General features: G+C 51.4%; 1 protein-coding gene across 7 annotated transcripts in view; it reads right to left on the bottom strand.

The window, feature by feature from the left end:
* The window catches only part of LOC144773616 (transient receptor potential cation channel subfamily M member 2-like), a 4189411-nt gene that overhangs the window by 789205 nt on the left and 3382224 nt on the right, over positions 1-17982 (bottom strand). The window lies entirely within an intron of this gene.

The raw sequence follows: 17982 nt of genomic DNA, 5'->3' as shown, positions 1-17982 counted from the left end.
AAGTCACTACTGTGGAGGGCAGCCTAGTCCAGAAGGAGTGTAAAGCAGCTTGTTTTACCAGTACTTATTCTTATAGTATAGGTTCAGTGAAAACGAACCACACAGTGTAGGTATACAAAATATATATTTATTATTAACAATTAATATAACAATGTATCATCTACTACCTGGAGATATAAACACAATACACACAATAATTTGTCAATAAAATACGTAAGTAGCACAGACCAAACCATATAAAAAGATAGTGGATTGCGAACCACGACTCAAGTCAAGAGTGGACCCAGAAGAGTCGGGGATCTAATGAACTACACATGGTGAGTATCTAGGAACCCAACGGAAGTTGTGTGCAGTCTAGGTACCACGACTCAAGTCAAGAAAATGTAGAAGAGCCGGAGACCCAAGGAACCACCCTAGGTGAGTATCTAGAAACCCCACGGAAGTAGTCTGCAGACTGGGAACACGACTGCGTGCTTAATCCTAATGTTACTCAATAGGTAAGTTGCAAATGCAATTTTAAAGAAGAAGGACACTTTCCACTGGACCCTCAAGAAACCCCGTGGAGGACGGAAAGTTGGAGAGCCACCCCACCCGTGTATACCCCAGGAATCAGTATAGCTACACCTGGGAAGCCAGGTGCATTGGTGCGAAGAGGCGTAGGAAACCGCCTTGGACCACAATGGAGAACTTCAGGAAGATGTCGCTGATGAAAAAGTTGAGAGGAGTCCTGTGGTTCCCAGAGGTGGATTCGAAGTGAGAGGTACCTGCAAGTAGAGGGGCTACCTGAACTGGTTTCAATGGGAGTATGCAGGGAGGGCACCGAATGTGCCCTTCAAGCAGTCTCAGTGGCACTGGCAAGCGCCTACAGCTTACCTCAATACACTAAGGACCCAATTAAGATGGCATACGGAAAAGCCCTCAAACAGCCACGGTTTCGGGAAAAATCCCCCTGCATGACCCACGGCATTTCCGTTGGTCAAATTAAGATGCAATGTACGCAAAATCAGACCGCAGCGGACAGGGGAATCATCCTGAACAACGTCTCCGGAACAACGAGTCCGGAGTCACGAAAGCGGAACAACGACTTGCCCGAACAACGACTCAGCCTTCACCACACATGTGCATGGTTATGGCTGGTTCGGTCTAGTGTTCGGGGCAGGGCGGAGTTCGGGTTGCGTCGTTGTTCAGGATGTTTCCCAGCCAGCACTATTTCCGCGTGTACCTCTCACGTGAAGAGTCCTGCTTTGCCCGCATTTGAGCCCCACTGTGCCGTCCTAATTTCCGTCCCTGTGTCACCCTCATCTGAGGACTATCGTCGCATCTTAGTCCCAAGCTGATGTCAGTGTCTAAAAGCAGTCAGTTAGGAGGAACGTCGCCGAGGACCAGGTAAGAGAGGTTAATTTTCAGTGGGTGGGGGGTTTTGGGTTAGATTTTAGGGTTGGAGTTTAGTTATTACGTTTTGACGGTAATCATGTTTATTTTTAGAGTGGAGGAATTAGTTATTAGAGGGTGGGATGTTTGGGGTTAATATACAGGGGTTGGGAGGCTTTGGGATTCATTTGTAGGGGTTGGGGATTATTTATAGGGTGTGTGGGTGATTGTGTTTGATTTTAGGGTGTGGGAAATTTGTTTTTTTTAAGGTGTGGGAGGATCAAGGTAAAAGATGGAAAGCATTTTATTTAACACACATTCCTTTACCACGAAAAACCGCGATAAAGGAATGCGTGGTAAAAAACAATGTGGTTTAGGCGAGGTCGTGGTTGCGACCTCGTTGTTAGCGAAGTCGTGGTTGGGGAACTTGTTGTTAAGACATACAATTGGCAGACGGATGTCACAAAAGACCACCACAGATGGAAAAGCTGCAAATCCAACCACGGCGGAGGGGGAAAACTGTGCTCCATGGTATGACCACACAGCAAATTACGATGAGAATGCGGATTCGGCGGACCGTGCACTGCATCCGACTGCAGTGCATGCATATAGGCCACACGAATTTCAGATGGAACCAACTTCAGATCAATGCCCGAAGTGTGGGTGTACTCCCTGTTGCCCTCAATCACAAAACACAAGCCACAATGACACACCCCTACTAGCTCCTGGTAAGGAAAGCCACGTGCAGCATGAAAGAGACATCTGGAGGTCATCACTCATGTGGACACACCCACATACCACAGTGTAAAACCCAACCCTTCTGGGACCAACATCCTTTGCACATCACAAGCTGAGACAGGATATCATTGACTCAAACAGCACAACATCACACCCACCCAGCTCCACACAACAACACTCTCACCCCACATGTCACTCACTGCACATATCTCCAACAAGACTTGCCCCATGCAGCCCTCATTCATTTGCACCTTGCCCCTCTATAAAATGCCCAAATTCAGCGACTCAGAGTTGAAAATGATGGCAGGCAAGATAATCAGGGTAGAACCACATTTGTTTGGGCACCTGGCCCAATACACCCCACTTGTGCGCAAGAATCAGATGTGGGCAAGGATCCACAGTAGTCAATGCTGTAGGGACCGCCCCCTATGCACTATGAGTGACATCAGGAAGCGACCTCAAGGGCCGGATCAAGCATCGGGTCCAGAGGAACCACGCAGCGGCCCAGAGAACTGGTGGCAGCCCTCCCATCCCATCACCAACCTTCACTAAATGGGAGGAGAAGGTGCCTGCCATAATGCATCCAGAGTGTCACATGAATCGAGGGGTGACTGGAGGCTGTACGTATCAACAAAATGATCACATCACACTACAATGCACCGTTGTGCACAACAAGTAAGCTCTAATCACCCGCCCTCAAACTCATGTGGAATGTACACTTACAATATGAATGGATCACAAGGACAGCATCTCCTTATTCAGCTCAACCTCACAGGTAGGTGGTCATCGCATGCACCCTGGCCTCCCTCCCAAACAGCAAGGCTCACCCTCCCCACCCAGCAGCCATGTGGCAGCTAACTCCATTGACAGTGCCTCCCAACAGGTAGCTAGCCATCTTACTGGGGAGTGGTCATTGAAACCTGACAGCAAGACCACAACTCCCACAAGGCCCTCTGTCTCCCCTCACAAACAGCATGGAGCCAAATGACCCCCAAATCCCGCACTTGGTAGCCAACTCTGGAAACTCCCATAATTTTTCAGGCCGTGCACATACAGCTAATACCATGGAGAGACCACATGATTCACAGTGTCACTGATGAAGTCACATGCAACTGCAAAGTTGAATACAAGAACGCGACCACATAAAGCCAATTTGCAAGTCCCATTGCCTCAAAGCAGAAAGACTCGGGTCAACATAACCCATGCATGAAAACTCTGTCAAACCTCAGTAACCACAGGAGGTAAGCACAGAAAGCACAACACAAATCATGAAGTCGCAGCATAGTAGTCAGATACACATCGAAAAGACACAAATGTCCAAGAATTAACTGAATTGGAGGAGCAACAAGTTAGTACCAGAGGACATGTCCTCCGAAATACAACATCGGTACACATGAAATTGGCCTTTTAGCCATGTTACATCGCTAATGAGCAATGTAGGTACCCAGGGCTTTAAGTGGGATGAAAAAACTGGGGGGTCTCTTAAAGGGGCCTGGCAAATAAGGACGTGGCCGAAAAACCACAGATATAAATCTGAGCTTAGCATATTGGGCTACCCGGCTAGCATTTTTCTGTCACTGCCATTCCACACAGATATATGATAGTACAAGTAACCTGATACCTACTACAACTCCAGACTACTGATCTTGGCAATGTTTGTCAGTTGCATGAGATAAAGAAGCAGCAACTATGGCTTACATCTAACTTTGGAAAATCTCACACTTAAAGCCCTGTTGACACCACAACGATGTTGCTCTTATGATTCTCCAAAGGAGTGAATTCCAGAGACAAAATGAATCCTTAAAGGATATCACTTCCCCACAACGCTCACCTGGCATGACATCATGCCGTACCTACTCCACCAGTGAAAAGTGAGGAGTGTTACCATGTGCACATCGATGTGCCTGCTGTCAATGCATTCCAACTAAAAGAATAGACCGCATGGGGCAGGGCACAAAACAGAGCAAGAAAGAGACCCGTACTGAGGCCCCCTTAAATAAATGATGGTGCCCAGCACCGGTGAGACCCGGCCCACTTAAGGCCCTGTATGTACCTCAACATCATGTGCGACTGATGAGATACTGACATGAATGCCTAGTAATGCCAAGGTAAAAGTCATGTCATCTCAAATTAAATGTCCCAAACATGAACATCAAAGTTGTGTTGTGTGCAGAACACGCTGACAAAATGACCTTACTCCAAAAGGTGACTTGCAAGCAACAGCAGTCGACCATGCTATGAACGAGCCCAGCCAGCCCCCCCTCCCCATGGAAGGTGAGCCCTCGGATGCAGAATCCCTGGTCTGTTCAGATGAGGAGGACCTACATGTCCCCTCCGGTGTGCCCAGGGCAGGCCATGCTCTGGCCCTCACTGACACCCCCACTCTCACCACAACTACCACAACAGCTGCACCACCAACGCAGACCCCTGCAGCAATGACCTGTGTGTCAGGAACCTCCACCTTCACCACAGCTGCCTCCAACACTGTCCCTTTGCCAGAAGTTGCGAATAACACCAGGCACACTGGGGATGCTGGAAATGGAAATAACAGTGCATTGACAGATTATGGAATAACCGCAAAAGCACACCACTAGGCAATACTGTACAATATGTCTTCCAGATAACACCAGCCAACACCATCAACATGGACAGTAGGGGGACTGGAGCACACGACTACACCTCCCAACACTAGCATCCTGGCCAATGCAGTTCAGCAGAAATGCTTACTCGTGTCACTGTTGTGTGTCAGCAAGGTTGGTGCCGCTCAGTGCTGTGATTCCCTAGACCCATGTGTCATGTTATCATCCTTCATCAGTAGAGGTGAGATACACTGTTATCGGTGTCTGCTGAGGAAGCCGCCACAATGCACTCGAGTCTCTGTACCTCTCTCTGCCCAACTCAGGTGAAACAACTTAGTCACATGACAAGTAAGCAACATGACTGAACTGCATTTATCAGACTGCCAAGGGGTCAACTGTGCTGGGAGGTGAAGCAGTGTGCTCCCATTTCCATAATAACATCAACATGGACATGATGGAAGTTGTCACAGATCACATAGTGCAGACCAATGTGCCCACAGGAGCCAGCATCACACCACATCCTGTCATGTGGATGATGGTGACATTGTTGCATTCACACACTCAAGTACTGTTGCACAGGGATTTTCATAAGACATGGGCGATTTATGCAGGTTTAACCACACGAATACCATTCCCTGACAGAATACCCACACCAAATCTATTTTCCAAATGTACTTAGCTGTTCCTGCATCAGCACAACTGCTGTGTGCACAGGTCAGGCATCACGTATATAGGAACAGTTGCACAATGTGTCCTTTTTGTGGCAATGTTCTGCTAAGTCCCCCATAAGTGATTGTTGATAGTCATTTGTGGCCTCACATTCCCATAGCGAAAGCATACTTCAATGAGTGTTTAGGCAAGTAGTCGCTCCCACATCAGCCCGGAGACCTTCGAATTCCAGGTGTCTTGACGATACCGCATGATTCAGTCACTGCAGAACACAGCTCTCCCATTTTTTTCGCAGTGAACTGACACACAAATTATTGATAGAGTCTGATACTGAAGGCTGTTGCACACTTTTTAATCAGACTTGTGGACTCTGGCTTTGTCCCTTCCTTCCATGCTTTTCTGGGAGTACCACCAGGTGTCATTCTTCCAATTTCACACTGCATTTAGCGGTTTCAGATCATTACTGGCTGTACAGCTGAGCGCTGGTTCTGAGATTGCTCTCACGCCATGTCTGACCATCCTGTGGTCCAGGCCGTGCCAGGTCAGTTGCAACTGTACCGTGACCGCATGCAGCTTCTCTTTGGATGTGTCACATTGGCTCTGCTGGGCATCAGTTATAGGCTAACGTTCTGCTATGCCTATTTCACCTGTGTGCAACCTGTCTTTTCCTGCAGAAGATGTCTGTTTGAGTGGGACATGGATATCTGCCTTTCAAACACATACCTTGCTGACCTGGATCATGAGCTGTGGGTGACTCCTTTGTTGGTCCACGTGCAAGACTGCTTCAGTGAGACATGTTTATGGGATGCCTTCCAATGTGTTAGACAGGCTGAGAGCTGCCCCTGTGCATTTGCGCAATGGCTCCTGTGCAATGCCTACTCCGAACCTCTCCCAGGTTGCGATGGGACACTCCTTGCTTGAGATACAACATTTTTAATTGAAGTATACAGGAAGTATGTGTCTTGCTGGACCTTCCCAGATGATTTTGTGAAGAACAAATAGCATGACATTCTCTCACCTGCTTGGTTCCTACTCACTGCCCGATCTGATATGCAGCTGCAGTGGCCAGGTAAGGTGAATCCAGAGAAATAGACTTTTCTTCTCCCTGTGGAATTGAAAAGGAGATAGCCACTGAGCATTACGGGTAAGCTTACCCGGTGCAGATGAGAGGATTTGTCCCCTTCAGCATGCCCTTATTTTATCTGCACGAGTAGGCGGTGACACATCCCACCTTTCTGAATGGAGATGTGTGATTGGGGGTGCCTGTGAAAGAGGGTTCTGGCCTACATTCGCAACTCCCAGGACAGGAAGATGATCAACGTTTAGAGGTACATTTCACATGAATGTGGCCATTTACCACTGGCTTTCGTACCATCACTGCCAGGGCCACGAATCATGTTTGGGTGGACATGGCCCACTAGGCCCGCCCGGCCCACCCGTGTGTGGTCCTAGGTCATGGAACTCCCCCTTCACATCTGCCAATTCAATACTCCTCGGGAAGTGGACATGGCTGTCCTTGTAAGGCATCAATGCTGACAGGACATCCTGCACTGATCATGGGCTGTGACATCCCACCGGCGCTGGCCACAGTGTACTGGAAAGGCCCAGTAGTGGAAAAATGTAGAGCAGCTATAATCTTCACTGTAGCTGACAATGCAGCCGGATGTATTCTTTTAGGCTTCACATGGGGCTCCACATGTGACCTGCATTCAGACATTGTTTTTCTTTGCTCACTCGCCATACTGACATTGCAACATCCAATGAGGTTGGTGTGTATGGCATATAGTACACTGCTACATCAAGGATGAGCTGCCCTGTGGCTAGATGGTACAGCATTTGTGTTTCCCAGTATCAGTGCTGAGCGCATGTAGCTGCTGTCACTGCACAGCCGCAAACTTCATAAACTTTAGTCCCCCTATTCAGAACCACATTACGGGATGAGGGCAGTGAGTGTCATCTGGACACCGCAACATGGATGTTCGGCACAGGGGACAGACACATGTGGACATCATGGGGTCAGTCCTGCATGAATGTGTGGAGATGTAGCATCACAGACATTGCAATGTTCACCTGAATAAGACACAAATGCACATGGATGGTGTATGCATGCCCACATGGCTGTCAATGGCCGATGATGTCGGTCAGAGCTATGTACTCCTATGACGTGTGTGGGAACATTTACAGTCAATGGCAGCTAAGCACAGTGCTAGGGATAACAAGTATGTCTGATTTGCGGAGAATGGACGCCTCTGATTGTCTGCCTACTTCAATGGCCCGTCACAAGACGACCCCTGGACAAGAGATGCCAGTCAGATGTCAAGGGATATTCAAGCGATGCTTACAGTTTGGATGTTTCATTACGCAACATTGGTACTGTGCGAGTGACCTTTGTACTTTTTGACTCCTTAACTTATTTCAGTCCATGATGGCCACGAGGCATGACTACGTGTGTAATTTAATCACTCTACTTTACTTGGACATACCATGTGTGTGAAGACTTGACTCACAGGTCACACTCTCTCATAACAGCACAGTGTAGTGACCAGCTGGTAACTGTTCTAGTTGTTCTGATGTACCAGCCACTCCCAGGGGCTGGCTTACCCCCCACAGCCACCCAGCACAGGTGTCACTGGACATGGGACCCTGCCAACAAACGGGGCTTGACACACGTACCCTGGGCCAGTTCTACTATACATGTACGGTGTCTGTGTGGTTACTTTATATGCATGGGTGCCTTGTGCCCCACAACATTACACATAAAGTGCAACAGTCACTCACAAATGATTTCTGATGTGTGGCGACAATGCTAATGCAGAATGTGTTTGCATGCGCGTTAGCTGGCACCTGCAGCGATGACACGCAGTGGCCCCAATTGAATACTGCATGATTGCAGTCACAACTTCCATGCCGCAGCGGTGAGGCACACACTATGCCAATGGGAGCCTTCGACGCGTACATTTTTTTGATATTGCGGTGTGCGCGCTCGCCAACTGCGGTGCTCGCCATTGACGCCATTTGCCTTCAGGGGCACCGAGGGTCACTCATGGGGATTGCGTGGGCCTCGCACTTTGCATTTGGTAGGTTGCTACATTCATCATGGTGCTGCAACGTTTGCTGGGAGTTGTAGTTGTTTAGGGGTTGCATTCGTGGAGATGATACCTCTGCTGTTGAACGCAGTGGCATCTTGTCTGCCGGAGGGGCATCAGGTAGAGCTGCGGGAAGGCCTGCAGTGCAGGATCCATGGTGGATCCGGTGGTTCTGATGGTTACTGTCTCTGCTTTTCCTCTCTGTTGTTGTGATTCCGCCATCCGTGACGTGGTGGTTTTTACGCAGCGGTGGGAAGGGCTGTTTGCAACATTGTAATCTGGTTAGCAGACGGAACATGTTTCGCAAACCGGTCTTGCTCTGTTGGCTCCATCTACCACCCTTGCATACGCAAAAAAGCGTGTGGGGCCTGACATTTCGCGGCGGACGGAAAATGGCTTCTGTTGGACCATTGTAATTTGGTGTCCCAATGACCGCACCTGGAGCTGGAAAATTAACCTTTTCCGCCACCGCCACCAGCACGGATGGGCTTCCGTCCGTCATCGTAATGAGACCCTAAGTCCTGTCTGGGAGGTGGTCACACCTCCCTGTGACAGGAAACCTATTGTCCTGTCTACCCTGCCCGGGCTGGGCTCAGCAGCAGACGGGTAGAATCGTGCCTCTGGTCGGCAGCAGCCATAGTTTGCTGTCCAGGTCTAGAAGACTGGTACCGGGAGCACTGAGGGCTTCCCGGGGGAGCTTTACAGTTCGTAGAATCATACCTTCCACATGAGAGTAGGAGTCAAACATGTTTGATACCAAACATGACAGGGTTTGTTAGAGCCAGTTTAGAGATATCCATAGCTTAATGATGCATGGCGACTCTATGTATCTTATGGCTGATGCACTTACAACCCGGGAGAATGGACTCTGAAGGTTTTAGGGGTGTCCTGCTCATGCCGGGGTACCCTCAAAATTAGAACCAAGCACTCTGCCTTTAGTATTGAAAGGCCAGCCTTAGGGCTGACTTATAGGTTTTAAGTGCAGTGACCTTAGATATAAGGAAACATATCTGTTGTATGTGGTGCTAGCACCAGCTTACACAGGCTGCAATGGCAGGCCTGTGGTTACAATTTAGGTGGTCTCTCATGGGTGGCATAATACATGCTCCAGCTCATGGGAGCCCCCTGGTGTACCTAGGCCCTCGGTACCGCAGTACCCTATACTAGGGACTTTTTAGGGTACACCAGCAGCCAATCTGGAGTGTACGTAGGTACTCACCATGTCCACTTTAGGGAGGAAGCACAGAGACTGGGGTCCTGATTAGCAGTACCCCAGTCAGACTAGTCAGAAAAACATAGCAACACCACGCAAAAAGTGGGGTTAACCATGCAGAAGGATGCTACCTTCCTACAGAAGGTAACGATAAGCAATCCCATAACCATTCCACCAACCATAAGGAAAGAGAAGTGTGGTAAGTTGTATGATCATGTATCCTGTAAATAAAATTGCATTGCTTTGTATTACGATGTATTCAGAATTCTGGGCTCTCTCTCGTCTAGATTATTTTTCTTGCCTATGTCATACATTGCCAGTCCTGTCGTTGGAGCTGTCGTGGGTCACTCAACTCCTGAATAAACATAATTTTCATATTTTACTTGGACTTTTGCCTTTTACTTATTTGGACCATTCTACTTTTATTGGCAATGATTTTTTCTTTGTCTAGTGAACCCACTGACCTTATATTTCATACCGGTTTGCACGTTGGATTATTTTAAAATTATGCTGGAATATTGGAGATTACGTGCGTTTTATACTTTATTCAAATCAAAATTGGATATTGTGCCTATTCTATAAGAAGCCTTGGATTATTTTAAACTGTGCTTTGGAGAGACTGTACTATCGTCTTAATACTACGATGCACCATGTTTGGATTTAATCAATCTGCAGTTTAATACTACGACAGACCTTGTTTCGATTTTATGAATCTGCTGTTCACGTTGGGAATACATCGATCAGATTTTTTATCTGAAACATTAATGGCGTAATCTTATCGGCATCTTTACATCAAACTATAAGTTACCTCCTCCTCGTCAGTTTGTCGTCTCTGATGTTGCCTCCCTGTATTCCCTTGAATCCAGCTTCAGATTCCTTTGTGCAAGACTCTGCATCTTTCAATCTAAATTCTTCTGTGTGTCTATCCGGTCCTGGCGGAGAAGGGTAGGCGTTCCCACACCGACACGGGTGATGCAACCTTAACTACTGAGGCTCATCCCACCGTTGTTGATCCTGCCAGGAACTGCTGATACATGTTACCACTGACCTTTAGGCTTGGAACATAGTATAAACAGGTACTTTCTATACTTTTGATACTAATACTGATACTTTGACAGATCAGCTACACAGTAGACAGCACTAAGAAAAGGTCCTGAAGAATCGCGGGTAATCCTGTCCCAAGCGAGAAACATGTCGACCACTACCACCACTTCATAACTTAGTCTGGAGCATGGAAAACTTTATTTTCCATATACTCCTAGACTAATTATTGGTTTTTAGTTAACGACCAGGGACCACCAGAATAAAATTCCTTCCGGTACTCTGGCGTTATTTTTTTTTTTTCAAAACAATTTTTATTATTTTCAATTAGGGTGTCAAGACATTGCATAGACGGCACTACTCTCTGAGCACCAGAGACATAGTGTGCACAAAATAATCATCATCATCAAGCAGTATAAGCAATATTCAATAGGAACACCCACTGCCAACTCCCTGCCCCCCCAACTCCCATCCCTGCAGACTCCCGCCCGGATCCCACCCATAACCCCTCACAGTGTCAACATAGTCCGAAAGCTAAAAACGATTCAAAATCCATGTCCGTGCGTGGATCCGTTCACCCCAGGTCCACAAGCGAATGTCCTGCATCAGCATCCTGACACGCTGGCGGATCCAGCCACAGCCCTCTATATTCTGCACATCTTTTCCAAATTTTAAAATGCTTTTGGAGGCAGCCCCTGGCGACAAATACCGGACGCTCTAGCCCCATACAGAAGTCTAATCCCCTTTTCCACACCCCTAGCAGGGGAGCCCTCGGATCCTTCCAGGCCCGGGCGATATCACGTTTGGCCACCGTAAGCCCCAAAAGCAATATGTGGCGTTTGTAGATGTTGCCTCCCACCTGTTCCATAACATGCAAAAGGCCCAGTTGTGGGGAGCGGGGGAGGTCCCATCCCAGCACCTCAGACAGGCAGTCCCAGACACCAGTCCAAAATCTCACCAGTTTATCACACGCCCACACCGTATGTACAAAGATTCCAATCTCACGGCCACACCGCAGGCAATCCGGGGAGGCTATCAGGCCCGCCCTCCACAGTCTGTCTCTAGTATAGTAGGCTCTGTTTAAATATTTAAACTGGATAAAGCGCAGACGGACCGCTATTGCAGCCCCCCTCGGGGCTTCCAGGGCTTCCCTCCAGTCCTCCTCTTCCAGGGCTCCAATATCTCTCTCCCAAACAGACCTCAGGGTATCAAGAGAAGAAGAGCAATGCGTGACCAATGTTTGATATATACTGGAATTTTTTTTCGTGTCTATCTCACCCATAAAGACCTTAGCCTCTAGCAGGCTGAACTCAGGCAATGAGTCTAGGCCAACCAGGGACGGGGACAAGGCGTACCGGAGCTGTAGATATCGAAAGAACTGGGTTGAGGGCATGTCGTATTCCTCTCGCAGGGCTTGGAACGTCTTAGGAGTTGTGCCTTTCATTACATGGCCTAGGGCCGATATACCTATTGCATCCCAGCCACTAAAACCCCTCAGGGACGCCAGCGCCGGCAGCCGCCCATTGTGCCATAGGGGAGTCTCTCTCGTAAGTCTGTTCCACCACCCCATGCGACGCAGGGTCCCACGCCAAACCCGAAATACCACCTGGGTGACCTCCGGGAGCCTCCTCCGCGCCGCTGCTGAGTACAGAATGGTGTGCAGCGTTGCTGGGTCCATCAAAAACCTCTCAAGGGCATAGGCCGGATCGCTCCGATCACCATACCACCATTCGTTGAGTATCAACAGGTGGGACGCTTGGTAGTAGGACAGAATGTCCGAAGTGGCTAGCCCCCCGCAGTAAGTGGAAAGAAAACATGTGCGGAGTGCCACTCTCGCTGCCCCACCCGCCCAAAGGAACTGGCTCAGCGCCGAATTCACCCGCTGAAACCATTGCAGTGGAATAGGGTACGGATGGTTCCATAATTGGTACAGTAGGCGCGGGAGAGCCACCATTTTAAAAATGGCAGAGCGGCCGTAAATATTCAAGGGCATTCTGGACCAAGTCGTCATGTCCGAGCGCACGCGGTCCCACACAGGCAGTGCATTGCGAGCCCATGAGACCCCTGGGATGTCTGTGAGGAAGACCCCGAAGTATTTAATTCCTCCAGCAGCCTCCTGCAAGACGTCTGCCCAGGGCCCCAGACTACAGCGATCTTCCAGCGTCCATAGCGTAGATTTCCGCAGGTTCAGGCAAAGGCCCGACACCTCACCAAAAATACGCATAATTTCAAGTACTCTCGGTCCCGACCTGTTCAAATCCGTAAGGAAAAAAAGAACGTCGTTGGAGTAAAGTGCTATTCTATCAGAAGGTCCCGCCACCCACTCCACACCTCGCATTTGCGCATCAAGTCGCACCCACGCCGCAAGCGGTTCCATCGCAAGAGCGAATAGATAGGGCGAGAGAGGGCAGCCCTGACGTGTGCCTCGGCCTATAGGGAAGGGGCTGGACACCGCCCCCGCTACTCTCACGGATGCAGTTAAGTCGGTGTATAATAGCTGGACGTAGGAAAGGAAACGGGGCCCCAGGTTCAGGCGAGACAGGAGGGCACGTAGATAGACCCAACTCAGGGAGTCAAATGCCCTGTCGATGTCCGCCAGGAGAAGCGCCGCCGGAATCCCAGCCGCTCGGGCCGCCTCCACCACCACCTGAGCCCGCCTGATATTATGGCGTGTCACCCTGCCGGGTGGACCAGGTCCGCTAAGTAGGGGAGCAGACGATTAGCTAAGGCCTTCGCTAGCAACTTCGCTTCCATGTTCAGGAGCGAGATCAGCCTGTAAGACGCATGTTGTTCAGGGGGCCTTCCTGGTTTACAGAACACCACAATTTCAGGGTGTCGCCAATCCGCCGGAAGGCGCCCGCTGTCTCTGGCCGCCTCCAACGCTCGCTTATAGTAGGTTCCCAATTGGAGGTGGAACATCTTCATGAACTCACAAGGAAAGCCGTTGGGCCCCGGGGCCTTGCCAGTGTTAAGCCCTCCCAGCGCCGTGCCCAACTCCTCGGCCGACAATGGAAGGTCAAGCTCGGCCCGTCCCTCGTCTGACAGCGCTCGTGGCGGGAGATCGGCTAGGAATTTGTCCACATCCTCCGCCGGGAGAGACTCCCGAGGAGTATATTGGGCTGCGTAGTAACGCGCAAAGCTGGCCGCAATAGCCGGCGGGGCCGTTACTGCTTCGCCGGCCTCATCACGGAGGCTCGGTAAGGATTGCGCCTGAAACGTAGTCTGGCAGAGCCGATACAGCATGGCGCTAGATTTGTCCCCCCACTGGTAGATCCTACTCTGTGTGGCTAACCAGAGTTGGCGAGCCTCGTCCATCAACAAGGAGGTGTAGGATTGCTGCTGAAGGAGCAGTTGTCTCACGGCAGCAGCATCATCCCCAGTCGTACACCTCTCCTCCAGGTCCCGGACCTTGTGAGCTGCATCAGTGAGCGCCTCCCTGCGGGCCACACGGGCTGCGGCACACCAGGCAATATCTACTCCCCGGAGCACGGGCTTTAAGGCTTCCCAGAGGGTCATAGCATCGGTTTCTGGCCTATCATTATCGTCCCAGTAATGGGCTATTGCGGTCCTCATACAAGACTGATAATCTGCTTGCTGTAAGTGCCAGGTGGAGAGGCGCCATCGAACCGGCTGCCGTCTCCTGTCAAGGTGAATGTCCATTAAGACCGGGGAGTGATCAGACAAACCACGTGGAAGAATGGAAGTGGAGGCTACCCGCTCTAACCAACTCTGGGGGACAAATATGTAGTCAAGTCTTGAGAACGACCCATGGACAGCAGAAACATATGTGTATTCACGGCTATGCTCATGTTGATACCTCCACGCATCAGTCCAGCCCATCCCCTGCACCATGCCCTTCAACCTAGTCAGGGTATCAGATAGGTGGCCCCCTCCCGGCCTGTGGCGATCCAAGCTTCCATCCATCACGTCATTCCAATCACCACCAATGATCGCCAATACATTCGGGATTTCAGCCCACACATCAAACAACAAGGGCCTCCTGCAGAGGAGGTGGGGCATACACACTGCCAAAGACCATAGTTTCGCTCCCCACTTTTCCTTTGACAAAAACATACCTGCCATATCTGTGCACCCACTGTGCTTCGTGAGAATAGGATAGTCTATGATGGATAAGGATCGCAACCCCCCGTGACCCCCGCACAAAGCCAGCATGAAACACCTGCTGATAACCATAGCGCTGTAGGCTCAAAGCTTTAGAGCCCAGGAGGTGCGTCTCTTGTAGGAGGAGCATGTCTGCCTTTTCTCTCTTTCCCAGCCGCAGTACCGCACCCCTCTTAATTTTGTCAAGCATCCCCCGTACATTCCAGCTCACAACTCGCAGGGATGCCAACGGGGATTCTATGCCAGGGGCGTCACCCGCCATCAGGTGGCACGTATAACAAGGCCCTAGGTTCCACGGATCGCACACACACATAGGAATCAAAGCGAACTCGAATAGACACTGTGTTAGAACAAATCACCCCAACTGCCCCACCTCCCCCCTTCGTCCGCCAGCCCTCTTGCTCCCCTCCCGCAACCCCCCCTTCCCCCCAACTCCCCCAACCAGATCCCCAGCCACTCCTCCACCCCCACACCCCATACCTCACCAACATGGAAGTAGCTGTCGCGGAATAGGGTAACGCCAGCACCCAACGGGAGGCCAGGTACCTACTACCCCAATGGATCCCCACCAACTACCCACTCTAAGTCTACCTACCCCTTACTCAACTAACCTAACAGCCCCGTGGGTACGTCCGCCCTCATACAGGCAGTCCCCAACCCACTTGTCCCATGTACACAGATCACACGGAGCACACAATAACATGGAAAGTCATAAGTGAAAACTTCCCTTCCGGTGCAGCCATGATCCATTAGGAGAATTCCTAGCTCCATGGCCAGGATGTGCGGTGCGGCGCAGGGCCTCAGGACGCCGACGTTGGGTTATCCACCTCCTCAGCTGCCCCGGCCTCCTCTGTGTTTGGAGGACGATTCTTCCTGGAGCGCGAGCGCCAGTTGCTTCTGCTGCGTGACCTCCGGGGATTTCTCGAGGGTCCACCTGTAGACGAAGAGTCGGAGTCTCTGCCCGGAGGAGTATGTACCCTAATGCGAACTGTTTCATCTGTCCACGCAAAGACCTCCTCTGGCGAGTTAAAGAATTGTGTCCGGGATTGGAAGACCACTCGGAGGCGTGCTGGGTATAACAGGGCATACTGAATTTTCAGTTCTCGCAGGCGCGCCTTTGCCGCGGTGAAGGATTGTCTTTGTTGTTGCACTAGCTTGGTATAGTCAGGAAAGATGAGGATCTTGTGATTATCATACATCAGGGGTTCCTTCGCTCGCGCCTGTCGCAGGATAACATCCCGGTCGTGGTAGTTAAGCAGTTTGGTAATCACAGGCCGAGGACAGGCCCCCAGAGGCGGCTTAGGGAGTAATGCTCGGTGCGCCCTCTCAACCACAAAGCAGCGCGACAGGGATTCCGGGGGGAGCCACCCTTCCAGCCAACGGGTCAGGAATTCCACCATGTTCCCCTTCTCGCTCTCCTCCGGAAATCCCACAAAGCGTAGATTGTTTCTCCGGGCCCGACCTTCTTCATCCTCAAACCTGAGCGCCAGGCCCTTCTGTATGCCCTCCATGGAAGCCACCTTCTTCTTTAGGATGACCACGTCGTCTTCAACCTCAGTAATCCTGGTTTCGGTTTCCGTTATGCGGGCCACAGCATTGCGCAGGTCCTGTCGGAGCAAGGTAACATCGGCACCAACGGCCCCAATTTTAGCATCTAGCATGTCTCTGGATTGCGTGATGGCCGCCATGAGTGCCGCGTTGTCGGGGCCTGGTCCCTGCGAGCCTCCTGCGGCCCCGGCCCCGCCACTCGGCCCCGTGAATTTGTCAATGGGGCCTTGTTTCGCTGTGTTGCCGCTATTGCCTCCTCTCGTCATGGCGAGCCACTGACACAGGAGGGTAGTCCAATCAGGCCGAGGGGGCGCCAGACGGACCCCCTTCCTACCCCAAGTACGGGCCGCTGACTGCCGCCACTCGGCCCCGGTATGCGCCACAGAAGAGCAGACGACCCCTACAAGGGGGGGTACGGGCACCACAGCACTCACTAGCCCCAGATACAGCGCCGAGCGTCACTGGTTCATAGTCCGGGCAAATGCACACTTCGTCGGTCGCCGGGGGGGGGGGCTCAGTCAAGGATGGCCGGAGGGGCAAGCGTGGTATGCTCCTCAAACTTCTCGAGCCCCCAAGCTCCCGCGGTCCGACTAGGCCGCCGAATGAGAGTGGGCCCAGCCCCCAGGCAGATGCACACTGCGACGGTCGCCGGGGGGGGGGGCTCAGTCAAGGATGGCCGGAGGGGCAAGCGTGGTGAGCTCCTCAAACTTCCCCCTGGCTCCCGCGGTCCGACTAGGCCGCCGAATGAGAGTGGGCCCAGTCGAGGGTGTTCCCCCTCCTCCCGCGGCGTCTCCTGCTCGAGCTGGCGGCTGATCCGCCTCCAGACAGCGCTGAGGTCCTCCCGCAGCAGCCGCCGGTGGATCCCCGTGTAACGTTGGGCCCGTCCGCGACCAGAAGCGGGGTCCGGCGAACTCCGTCTCTTCTGCCCGCCACTCCCGTGCACTTCCGGCTGGGCGCAAGTAAGCGCAAGGCCCCGGCTCTCCCGAGCGGCGCGGGCCCCGCAGCCCTCCGATTCGAATCCGCGGCGTGGATGCCGCAAATGACCCCAAAACACCACCGGAGCTTCCCCAGCACTGTTGGTGGCCAGGCACTTCACCAGGACGGCAGTGGGTCGGGGCTATGCAGGATATTCAGGCAGGATATTGCGCCGGCGGGACGGAGCTCTCTAGAGTGCGTCCGCCATGATCGCCGCCTTGGCCACGCCCCACCTCTGGCGTTATTTTATCTCACTATCCGTCTACTACTACCCCTGGCCCCTCACCCACACTTCACCCATGGGCAGTTGGAAAAAGATCTCCGATAAAGAGCCCCTCTTTTGAGGTGTAGCCCGTTGGGTATTGCACCGCCCACCCAACGAGTAGCACCGGCCCATGATGAAGCATGACACCTGCAAGGGTGTGTGAGGCCATTATATCCAACAAAATGGATACCCACTGGATGGTTACCATTTAACCACCCTTCTACTTCCACATACTTTGACCTGCACTCAGATTATAGGAACAGCCCAGTCCTCCCTTTTGTTTCATACGTTATAAGGGCTACCACTGTGGCTTGGACCTTCCACTTCATTTCAAGTGGTAAATAGCCCTCTAGATCGACCCTGATCTCTCTCTCC

Source organism: Lissotriton helveticus, chromosome 8, assembly GCF_964261635.1.
Source record: "Lissotriton helveticus chromosome 8, aLisHel1.1, whole genome shotgun sequence".
Classification (NCBI taxonomy): Eukaryota; Metazoa; Chordata; class Amphibia; order Caudata; family Salamandridae; genus Lissotriton; species Lissotriton helveticus.
This window is presented reverse-complemented; position numbering and strand designations above follow the sequence as displayed.